Consider the following 12,876-nt stretch of genomic DNA (forward strand, 5'->3'; position numbering starts at 1 on the left):
TGGCTCCATCACCTTTTCTCCCAGTAGTGGCAACTATTGCTTTTGTGGTACTCTCTGACCCTACCTCCTTCCCTAACATGGTGGTGGCTTCTTACGAGCCTGAGGTGGATCACGAACATGGGCAGCAGTTGGGTTTTGGCAACTTCTTCTCTGGGGGACATGTAGAAGATCAATTCTTTGCTCCATGCTGAGGGATGTTTGGCTATTTGAGCAGTTCTTGCCACCCCAGGCATTTTTTGTTTTACCTGGAGAAAAGATATTTTTATGCATCATTGTGAGCATACAGCAATAACGTATTGTAGCCAGGGATCCCCTGTGACACAGGGATGTCCTGCACTGGAACAGATTTGGATGCACTGTCATGTCTGGCAAATTAAGTCATGGCATTTTTTCGCCGCCTGGTCTTCTTGCTACTATTGTCCGTGCTGGGTAAGTTTAAACCAGACCAGATATTTCTCAGAGAGATGCAGTTTCACTGTTGACTGCAGTGTCATTCTTCCATTGAATCCTCTTTGTCAGCCAACTCAGCGACACATTTGGAAAACAGCTCTTTCTGGCTTTTGAGAGACCTTATTATATGCAGTGCTTGGTAATGGGTCTCTACCTTCCTGATCGATCGGATTCAGCCTCAGAATGGCTGTTATAATGCCGGGAAACAAAATCCACATTTATATAAGTTGCTTTACCCTTTAGATGACAGACGCTAGGCAGAGATGAGCTATTACATCTCACAGAAGACTTTTTTTCATAAAGAGCACACCTCATGATGTGTCAGTGTTGAAAGACTAATACAGGCTATGTTTAGAAAAGACATTTTCAGCAGGAAAAGCAGCATTACAGCACATTTTTTTTTTACTGTCTGCCTTTCCACTATCTCATTTACAACCACTTATTTCCATGTCTTTCTTTAGGGACCTTGCCCTGCTCATGTTCACACAAGATGTTGCAGTGAGATTGTCTTCCTTGGCTTTGCAGATGGCTCATCTACCCAAGTGGCTCCTCTCTGCTTCCCCTCTTTGGGACTGCATTAGACACGGGCCATTTGCTTTTCCCATGAAAGTTCCCTCCCTTTCCGCACGTGCTGCTGGTGACTAACTGAGATGGAGTCTGCCTCCAGCCAGAGAGAGATGGAAACCTCTTTGACCCAATCAAGCACTTTTGTGCTTCTCTTCAAATTTCTTATAGCCAATAAGAAAATATAGTCTTGATTATTGTAGATGGTTACTTGAAGATGAGATGAGGCATGCCTTAGACCTACTCTGTGGGTCAACCCTCCCCTGCCTCAGTGTGCCCAAACATCTCTGCTGTAAGCATCTATGTTTAGGACTGTTGAATCTCAAAAGAAGAGACTACACAAGATTCATTTGCTTAAAAGTAGATCGCTAGTGTCATTTTAGTCACTGTTAGGTATCGTGTTGAGCTTCCAGCTGTTGCTTCGTAGGATGGGGATTTCCTCTGTGGACCTTTGGGATATTCACAGGTATTTTAAGGGTTATGAGATGCCCATGGTCAGATGGCAGAAGTCTGCCCTTTATGGAAAATCCTTGCTGAGCTAGCAAGACAGGGAAAAAATGTACATATTGCACTGTACTGCTGTCCCGAAGGGCTGGTTTCCTCAAATGTAGACAACTCTTTGAAGTAATTTCTATTATTTTGTACTTTAGACGGATATTCACACCTGTATGAAGTGGATGTAAAACACTGTCTTGTTGCTTATGGAGTGTTTAGTGTTCCCTGAACATGGGTGTGAATGTCTACCAGGACCATGACTCTCAAAGAAATGACTTCATTTCAAAATGGGGCATTTATTGTCCTCTGAGACAGAGCTGCCCTGAGCCTACACCAATTTATTGCCTAACAAGGTGATAGAGAAGGCAGAAGATACCACATTTGCTTTGAAAGAGAAGGGGACTTCTTGCAGTCATTTTAGGGCAAATATTTAATGAGCCATTGATACTCTGGAATGTATGGTCTTCTTTCAAAAATGAGATGGGTGAGTAGGGACGAAGCACATAGCTCGTTAGAAAGCTAGTATGACATTGAAATGTGCTTAGTTGAGAAACTGGGCAAAAATTTTAGGGTGTCAATAATGAGACAAGTTCAGAGCTATATGGAATGGTGGGAAAAGCAACAGAGCTACCCACAGCCAACATGCAGCACAGCATACACGTGCTGCTGTGAAAAACACAGGCTACTTTGTCAGGTCTTAGGAAGAATGCACTCAAGATGCAGCCAGACATTCTGAGAAAGAAGTGAAGAGAAGGGACATAAGGGTGGGAAAACCAAGACTGAGCAATGACCCTACCAGGCTTCTGCCCTGTGCCTAGTACCATTTTATACTTTCAAATAACGTTAGTCCTGAGAAAAACATCTTTCTCGTAAAACTGAAGTAGCGACCAGCTGATCCATCTAGAAAAATGCAGCTCAGACGCCGGAGGCAGTAATTAACTCAGAGCTGAATCTGTCATTGCATTAAATACACATATGTCTTACTCCTCAGTGATAATAACTCTGCTCGAGGTATCCCTGCTCATTAATAACTGCTAAGGACTGTCAGTCTTGACCAGCTGCTCAATTTCTCTAGCTCAATATAGGCAGCTTAGTTAGACAGGAGTTGGTCTGGGTTTTTGAGGGGAGGTACACACACACACACGCAACACACGTGCATGCATCAGCCCCCTGTGAATGCAACAAAACTCTACAAAAAAAGGTCACTCAACTCCACGGAAATGCTGCAGTGCATCACAGAGCAGCACTGCACCAACAAAAGTCTCCCTTCACTGAGGATATGGTGTGTTACAGCTTTAGGACTTGGGTCAAAGAAGGATTTAGACCAGAGAAGTATAAAGGGGCACTTGAATGATTTATTATACTCCCACCCACCCCACCATCGCTGGCCTGGGAATACATTAAGTGCAAAAATTTTGCTTGAGGCTCATCACCCCAATCATGTGTATCCCCATCAGGAGACCTGACCTGTCCCTCCCTCTCCTGTACATGGGTGTGACCCCCGTGCAGTTTGGAAGGTTTGTCACAGGGCACCAAGACATATTTAAGTCAGCTTAAGGGTATATTTAAGACATCATATGTAATCTTGGGCAATACTGCAGCTCCTGGCATGATTTATTAAGCTGGAACAGCACCTTCAGCCCAGTCTCCAGTGCCTTAGGGAAAAGGGTGGGCTCAGTTTCACCTCAACAATCATGAAACCTGCAGGCCTCAAAATCTCCTTGTTAGGTCCTTTTACCTGGGCTCCCCACTACTGCTGCAGGAGGAAGAGATTTCCGCAGATTTCTGCAGGCCTTTTCATCAGAAGACAGATGAAAACTCATTTTCTCATTGACAGATTTATCCAGCACTTTTCTTTTATGTTGCCCAGAAGACACGACCTATCTGAAGGGATAGTTGCTGAGTGACTCATGCTGAATTTACCCACAGCAACATCCGCTCTTCCCCCAGCCTTACCAAGTAGGCTTCCTTGATCTTATTTAAAAGCTTTTTATAGATCTCACTCATGATCCTGTACCTGGAAGATGGGGTAGCACCGAGCAAGTACCACCTGCTTTGGAAATGCTGAAATTAGGGTCTTCAGGCACAGGGACTGACCTAACCCTACATCTCCATAACTATCATACTATTTTAGACACTCATTTCATAATCATAACTAAATTCAGGAGTCTCAGTCTTGAGCTGATTCCCATCCCACATGCCTAAATCAGGTTGCATCCCATCCCAGTTCTTCTTCTGTTGAGATGTCCACCTCAGCCAAGGTATGAGGTAATCTGTAATGAGGATGCAATAACCAAATAATTGCTCTGCTTGTAAGATTAGACGGTGTAATTAATGCCCCATCTCACTATGTTAGCACTGAAATTCATACAACTGACAAATTCCCAAACATTTTATAACCTAAACATTGTACAGCGCTGTCCATAGCTCTGCATTGTCCATTAATTTCTGTGCACGTTGCATGGAGATGGCAGGGTAGACTTAGTTTCCAGATACATGTTTTTGTTTTTCATGGGGTACTTCTCTCTGCTTTTAGCTTTACTTTTATAAGGTTGATTACTCTCTGAGAGAAAAATAAGTTGATGGGAGGAGTGGATATACTATACTGGCCTAGATATTACTGCCTCTGTTAAGAAAGGAAGGGTGAGGATGTTCAATGAGCTTCGCTTAGGATGATGTTGCCCAAGCCAGTTTACTGGAAACAAAAAGAAAACTTCTCTTGCCCACTAAAGCGGGTATTTTTCTTCCCTCTGGAGTGTAGAGTAACCTTCTTTTACAAGTCACCTTCCCAGAGGATCAGAGGTGTTTTTTTTCACTAGTGACTGTTGATTTTGGCTTGGACCTTTCCGGAGGAGGTGGCTAAGATATGATATTGTATCTTCATAGCTCCAGGCTATTTCTCATCTCGTTCCCATGCTCAAGAGTATTGACTATTACATATTATTTTTTCACTACTTAGTTGGCTTTGACAGAAGAGTGGAAAAGCAAGCCACTCTCCTGGAAGAGAAACTACAGTAGAGAAGACACTTCCAGAAGTGGACTGGGCAAACTGAAAATGTGAATATTAATTTGTTATCTCAGCCTTCTGCTACTGTACCTAGTCTTCTGCAGAGACAATGTGGCTACAGAGGGTAATGGTTTGAACCTACAGAGGTCAGTGGCAAAGCCGCCGCTGACTTCAACAGGGCTGGAGGCCTAATTTGCAGAAATTCAGCATGATGTCAATGGAAACTGTTGACAGAAATAAAACAGCTTCTTACTGGGCTATTCTGTTCCTCCAAAAATGAGCCCTTAGGTCAAACCAATTTGCTGAGCCATGGAAAAAAAAAAAAAGAAAAAGAAAAGGAAAAGGAAAAGGAAAAGAAAAAGTGTTAACTTACCCTTAGTGCACTCAACCTTTTGTGTAACAACAACAAAAAAAAACAAATTAAAAACAAACAAACAAGACTGCCTGGCAAAAAGCCATCACCTTTATTTCTTCCCTCATTTTAATTGCAGTTGTAGACTAGATTCCAACTGGTTAGCAAGGAAAAAGACCCACAAGGTTTATGTTCTACCATGAAAGGGAATCAAAGCCTATTCAAACAAGAAATCACCTCCTAAATCAGTCGGGTGCCTTTGACTCCTCCTTTCCTTCTTTCCTTCCCTATCATGGAGTCTGAAAAGCAGGTAATTTTAAATGATAAATCGCTACACTGGTGCTTAGCTCTTCTATGATTCTTAAATTTTTCCTGGGAGATGAACAGAAATTTTGGGTGCTGAGGATTTAACACTATCTATGCATGAAGAAACTTGACTAAAGAAATTCTTAAAACGCCATCTTGATAGAAACAAGGTAGCTTCTGATTGAGGCACGTAGCCTTCAGTTTGTGAGGGCCTAAGTCGTCAAGTTCAAAGCCTTGCATAAAGAAATTTCTCATCTATCAGGAATTATGAGAAAGAAAAAAAGTCTTTAAAGACCTTCATGGGAATAATAATCTTATGTTTTGGTGATGGACCCTTCAGCTCCTGCTGCCCTTAGTGGCTTCAACTGCAACTCAGTCCTGGCAGGTGGATCAACGTAACTGAATTCATGGTCACCATCTATCTCAGGCAGAGGGATGAGAGACCTCATACACACATTTTCCCTGTTAACATGCTGCTCTGCATCAATGGTGCCCCAGAAACATGCAAGAGTGCTCTTAAGCCTTGGCAATAGCAAATTAATTCAATTTATCTTAACCTGCTTTCCTCTAGGTCACAATGCATTACATTTTCATGCGCCCATCAGTGCCTAAGAGCACACACTGGAATACTTACTCCATGTCAGCCGTCACTGGGCAATTTATTAAACCATTATAACCTGGATTTGTGTCTGAGCTTGTTGATTTGTTACCACTTTCATGAAGAAGAAATGCTATTTCTAGCCTTGATGACCACTGCTGTACAGCTATACACATGCACGTACACACACTACTTCATTAAGCTAAGTCTGGCCTGCTTCCATCAAGACCGTGGAAGGATGGAGACATTAGGAAGAAGATATTGAGCTCAATCTCCATGTCTCTTTCCTGTGCTACCACTTCCACTTGCACCAAGGCAGGGCTACTACCAAACCCGCATAGAATCCTAGAATCACAGAATCTTTTTTTTTTTTTTGGAAAAGACATTTAAGATCAAGTCCAACTGTTAACCTAGCACTAAGTTACCAGTAAACTATGTCCCTCAGCACCACATCTGCATCTTTTAAATACCTCCAGGGATAGCAAATCCACCACTTCCCTGGGCAGCCTGTTCCGATGCCTGACAACCCTTTGGGTGAAGAAATTTTTCCTAATAGCCTACCTAAACCTCCCCTGGTGCAATTTGAGGCTGTTTCTTCTTGTCCTATCGCTTGTTACTTGGGAGAAGAGACTGATCCCCACATCTCTACGACCTCCTTTCAGGTAGTTGTAAAGAATCATAGAATCATAGAATCATAGAATCATAGGGTTGGAAGGGACCTCTGGAGATCACTTAGTCCAACCCCCCTTCCAGAGCTGGGTCACCTAGAGCAGGTTACACAGGAACGCGTCCAGGCGAGTTTTGAATGTCTCCAGAGTTGGAGACTCCACCACCTAATGATAAGGTCTCCCCTCAGCCTCCTTTTCTCAGATAGAGAAAAGAGTATTAATAAGAGTGAGAGTATCAATAATAGAGTATCATTTCTCTCATTAGAGTATCATTTCTCTAGCAATAGTTCAACTCATATGGACCCCAAAGCCCCATGAGATAGCCTTGGCCTTTCTTTGTGCTTTCACCTCTTTAATGCCAGCCGAAAGCCAGTTGAAAATGGCAGGGCACTTAAAAGTCTCTCTCTGCTATTATGGAAGTTACATAAGACAACCTCTATTTTACTTGCTTGCAACACAGCAAAGCATGTCAGGGTCAGCTCCTGCACTTGCAGAAACCTTGTGAACTCCAGTAAAATAAATGGAGCTGTACCAGTTTACATCAACAAAAAATGCAGTCCACATGACTGCACTTTATGCCTTGCCCACTTCCCATGCAGACTTCCTCAAATACAACACTGTTGAGTTCAGTAGGAAGCTCTAATGTCTGCCTTTCCTCACATAAGAAGCAAGTTTAAGCCCTGCGACTGTGATCCTCAAGGCGATTTAAGCATTTTTCTTCTGCTGATTTTAACAGGGGTTATGTAACTGTCAGTCTTTGAAGGACTCGGCCGTTCTATTTTGTCTCTTTGGAATACTTGTTTGATTTTTGGGGGCAGTCTTGTGACTATTTCTAAGATGGTGATTAGCTCTAGCTGGTCTAGCCTCTGCGTCAGATGACTCAGAGCTGAGTTTAGACGTAAAAATAGAATTATCTCAGTAAATGGGGTAACTGTCCTGATTTTGTCCTCATCAGTTGCAGAGTAATGACACTTCCGAACACATCTTCAGTAATAAGGCAAGTCAACCACAAGGCAGCAACTAAATGGAGAAGGTGATCAGAGTTTTAATAATGCCCTTCTCTGCACTTGCCACATTTTCTCTCATTATTGGCAATACTGCATTGCTTTAAGTTGTCAGCCCATGACTGGGGCATGGCTGTGTCAGGCACAATAGGCTCACTTATGCAAGAAAAGTTCCTGCTCCAGAGCTCTTCCAAGGTCTAACTTTCTGCCTTCACTCCTGGGTTATTTCCAGGAGCAAAGAAGATGAGGATAACTCATCCAAGCAAAACTGTAAAGTCATGCTAGAGCTTGGTCTCCATGGTCCAGATCCTCTCAAAGGCTGCCTGATATGAACAGTCCAAGGAGCAGAAGGGGCATAACCCAGAATCTGATACTTTCTCCTTGGAGAAATGGATCACTTTATCCATTTTCTGTGGGCCTGTGGCCAACTCTTAGGGAGGGAGCCCAGCAAAAGCTCCCATCAAGCTCTCCCTCTGTCACTTCCCATTGATCCTGTTGTGGGACTAGTTGGTGAATATCCTGTTTATCTTCTGTGTAGGGATGCCTATGTTGGGCAATTTATAGCTGAAATCCAGCCTTTTCCCACTGCTTCTCCAACCTTTTACTGCAAACCCCATCTTTCTAAAGCAGAATCCCAATCTCATGGCACAGGCCTTCCTCACTTCGTAGCCTGGCATGCCTCCAGAACTACACGCCAAGTGTCAAGCTTCATCCTCCACTGCCTTTCATTGCCTCCCTGTCTCAAAACAATGAGGTTTCACCTTTAGTTTCTCTGACACTCAAGTTTCCCTTCACTCTCCATCACTGCACATTCCTTTCTTCCAAACTCAAAGCCGAAGCCCATGTTTCATTCTTCTGCTACATTCTTTTAGGAGACCTTCAGCTCCAAACACCACAACCAACTCCCAACCTCTTTTATTCTTCATTTGCTGCTGCCAGCCCTGTGGTTGAGCCCCTGTGAGGGGTATGGTGTAGCAACCAAGGCTTCAAGTGTGGCAGCCATAAATTGCTGTCTCACCAATACAGAAGGAAGTTACTCTTTGTCATCAGCTCCATAGCAATTACCTGTGTTCAGGCCCCCTCCCTATGGCACGTATGAGATGACTTAGGCCTACTTCATAAATGTCAGTGAGAGCTTAGACAGGTAGGGACCTCTTGTGTTCTAGAAGAGATGATGAGATAACACGTTCCTGGATGGGGTATCTCTGGACAATTTCAACATCCAAACAAGAACATTAAAACAGTCAAGGTGGATGATTAGTCCATCTCCCGTGTTTGTGGCTGCTACTGACCATAGGCAGTTAACATTCAAAATCTCTTATAGCTTCTCGTTTCTTCATACACTTTTCATTCACTGAACTTCTTGATATATTCTAATTTAATTCTGGCACTGATTTTTGAAAGCACATTTGAGGCATTTTTTATTTTTGTTTTTTACTTTTGGGTAATATTTTCACCACTGGGGCCTCTGCTAATCAGGGAATGTAACTGTTTTCTCTTTGTCTCTTCTCTCCCCACCTTGTCTCTATTTTGTGGTCCTTTCTAGAAGTGTCTTAATACTTTTGGTGAAGTGAAATTTAAAGTGCAGGTGTGAGACTTGAAAGAGAATTGGCAAACATGCTATGCCTCCATTCCTTCTCCCGCTTTATTTCTGTTGCTTTTTACTTCTTTGTTTAATTTACAGGAACTTTCTCTAGGGTGTTTTTTTCCCCTTCCCCTCTGTCATTTGTTCTGCTGTAAAACTTAGATTGTAGAAGTGATCAGCAAATACGGAGATATCAACAGATATCGTCAGACCCAACAATTAAAGGCAAGGGAAAGATTCACTTTGTCTTCACACAGAGTTCTGCCAGGCTTTTCTCCCAAGTCAGTCAGCCAAAGTTCAGCAGATGCCTGTCTGTGCTGCTAAGAAGAGCTCACCCTCCTCTCTGTAGGTGGGAATAGATGTTTTCCCCAGAGAATATAACACAAAGAAGGAGCTGATTGTCTAATATTCATTTTTACACAAGTGAATAAAAAGGCTCACACTCTTCCATCTCTCTAACAGCCTGCATATCGGGGCACTCTCACATGAGGGAGAGAATACGTATCTGAGTAGCCTCAGATGGTGGTGCGCTGGAAAAGAAAATGTATCTGTGTTCAACTTCTACATATAAAATCCATGTAGGGGCCTGCAGCTGTTATCAATTTGATCTGAGCAAGCTCGTGTGAAAACCCCAACTTTTCACACTGAAAATATGAGATATGTGTATATGTTCACAATCCCACCCTCCTTTTCAAAGAAGATTTTTTGTTAGAATTTGATTGTTTTACTGGATTACAAAAGGAAAAAGATAAATGATCTAGTCCCCCTTGGCTGAATCTTCAGCAAAGGCAAATTTGCAGAGCGCAGAAAAAGTCAGCCTGAATTTAATCTGTAGAACTTGATCTTTCTTTATATCAAATGGTCGGCTTCTTTATCTTCAGCTAGTCTGGAAATATAAATAGTTCATCATTATGCTATCAAGATATTACAGTAATGAAACTGTATCGAAACCTATCCATAAAAACAAAAAAAATCAAATGAAATGACAATTTAAGGGTTCAGTTCAATCTTTCTACCAGGTTTTCTGCTTTAGCTACTGTGTTTCACAGGGTGTTCTCCAGGGAGAGAAGGAAAGGGGAAGACAAAGTGTGGGAATGCCATGGCAGAAGGTCACCAGGCCTAAAAAAACGAATGTGAAAAAACAAAATTAGTAAGGAGGTCTCTTGAGTCTGGCAGTGAAAAAAAACCAGAAGAATGCAGGCGAATACAGGCTGGAAAGTGTCACGATTTTTCATGCAGTGTGAGTAATCGTTGGATGCAATGAAGCCACATGCGGTGAGTTTTCTATCCAAAATGACCGATTACTGGGACAGAACATGTTCTGAGCTAATTGAAACAACTAGTTATTGAAGAAGTCGGAATGGGTGATTTCACAGAGCTCTCCTAGCCTGATCATCTCTACATCTCAGTGTTTAAAGCCCAGATTGACTAACAGACTTGAGTATATGCCTATTTTTAATCAATATAAACCAACAGGATTATTTAGTTACACATAATTACAGATATACATTATGACTTAAGGTATGACAGAGAGAAAGTGGTTTTGTTCTACTAATGACTGGTAGCACCTTGGGCAATACACTGTGTGTATACGTGGCCATCAGACTCCTCTGCTGTTTCTACCCCCCTAGAAAATTCAAGGTCACTGCAGTGCTTTGTTTCCCACTGGAAAATCCCACAGTGGGCTTTTGGAGGACCAGCCGTCTCTGATGGTCAGTTAAAATGCTTCTACATGAGCCAAAGGATCCCCATTGTGCCTAAAAACAAGCTTAATTGATTTAGGCAGCTGGGGAGAGGAGAAGGTGGGAGGGACATTTGTAAAGCTACTGTTGCGGAGTTTCCTTGGTGTGGGACAGAGGGCCTGGGCCACTTTGCACGGGTCCTGGGGTCAATGATTTTTTAAGCCTGCTACATTTAGTTATGTAAACAAGCCTTGCTTGCCAACTCAGAGTTTTTGCCCCTTGAAAACAGGCTGAGTTTTTCACCCAAGCAGCAAGACTTTTGTTTATCAAGAAAGAAGGACCAAGGAATTTGAGGAGCCTACAGGTGCCACACATCCCTCCGTAAACATTCCCCAGTGCATGGTGCATGTTCTGGCTCACGTGATGGCTCGGTGATGCTTATCGTGTGTGTTTTGGCTGCATTGGGCCTGAAACGCTTACTGCCACATTCTCAGACCCATAGAAATGCCCAAGGAACTTAATTTTTCAGGGTGTTCATGTTGAATTCAATGGTAATCCAAAACTATTTGAGTTTAAAATGGCATAGAGTTAACACTGTAACTGAGGTTTCCCACACTAGGTAAATGGAGTAAAATTGCTTTTGCGGCAAAGCCTATGAATGAGGTTTTTTTTTTGGTAACATATACACCTACATGTAGCAGAGTCCCTACTTGATCGGAGCATTGACACATTTTTTTGGTGGAGAGTTTGAAATATTTTTGTGTGGCTGGTGCATAAAACATAATTTTAAGTCTTCTTACTGTAACAGAAAATGCCAAATTCAGGAATTCGGTCCCTTCATCAGAAATGCTGGGAAAGGTAATTTGGATTTTATAGCCCTGAATCTGTTCTGGAAGGGGGATACCTTTATTCTTTTTTCCTTAAAGGAACTAAGAGCAGTACTTCCTCTTGTAATAAACCACTGTTATTACTTTGGTTTTGCCCTCTACTAAAACAGCACAGTGGTGAGAGCATTCAGTAAATTGAAGTTGTTCAAATCTCAGACTGAATGAGCTCAAGGCCATATCTAACCATTATACTCAAAACCTCCAGAAAATTGTGTATTAGACCCTGGGTCCTAGTCCCACCTCTCCCAAGTCAAAACTTTATCCTGCAAGTTCAAAGCACAAACAAACCAATTATTTAATCTAACTCCAGCCAACCAACCCAACCAAACCCACATAAATACAATGGATTTTATAACTATTTCTGCAAACAGATGAATATCAGGAGAAGCATTTTGACCGAATTTCATGTAGGTATTTTTTCCCTATGACCTAAAAGATTTTCCAAAATGTTGGGTCAAGACAGGCACGGATTTTGCAAGGTGTGCACTCAGCCTGGAGTGGTGGAGACAGATTTGTTCCACATACTTTTATAAGCCTTGAGTATCATCCAGCTATTCACCCTGACCTGGCATTTAACACGAAAATCTTCTGATGGGGAGAAACACACAGAGTGGTGGTAGCCATGGGTCTGCCTGAAAGCACGCTGGCTTCCAGGAGCTGTGGATTCTGCAGGACAAAGTCTTTCATTTATATACAGAAGTGTTTCTGGATGGATGGTTGAAGCAAACACTTTTCACACAGCTTTCTGCAGTTGTACCTCAGTCATGACCCAGTGCGAACTCCCACAGGGGCGAGAGGTTAGTTCAAACTCCATGGCTTATTGGGTTCTTGGCTCCTCTGCCAATTAGCACTGGCAGTTATCTGTGGCAGCAGATGCCGGGCCATTTTTTCTTCCAGTTTACATGTCATTCTAACCATTCACGGACCTTCACAATAAACCCCCATTGCTACAGAATGCAGATTCCAGTGAGCCAGTGAGCCACAGAGGGGAAAAAAACCCACAGAGGGTCAGCGCAACGGGAACACGTTGTGTTGCAGACAGTTCTCAGGGAAAAGCTGGGAGCAGGCTGCTCTTTGGTATCAACTGAGAGGTGCTCAAGCAGAAAGGTCATTCTAACAGCAGGGACAGGACTCAGGGTAAGGATACAGAAAAGTCAGAAGGCAAGGAAGAAGTTGGAAAGAGAAAAGAGAATCTTTTTCTGGTGCTGTATGACATAAAAAAACAGGTCCTGAAGGGATCTGCTGGAGCACTGTGCCCAGTCCCCTGCTGTTACCAGC

At 42.7% G+C, this 12,876-nt stretch overlaps 1 protein-coding gene across 1 annotated transcript in view; it reads right to left on the bottom strand.

Annotated features, from left to right (window-relative positions):
- VIPR1 (vasoactive intestinal peptide receptor 1) overlaps window positions 1-12,876 on the bottom strand; it is a 120,700-nt gene that overhangs the window by 24,985 nt on the left and 82,839 nt on the right. The gene's annotated exons all lie outside the window — the stretch shown is intronic.

The sequence above is a fragment of the Chroicocephalus ridibundus genome, chromosome 2 (assembly GCF_963924245.1).
Source record: "Chroicocephalus ridibundus chromosome 2, bChrRid1.1, whole genome shotgun sequence".
Lineage (NCBI taxonomy): Eukaryota > Metazoa > Chordata > Aves > Charadriiformes > Laridae > Chroicocephalus > Chroicocephalus ridibundus.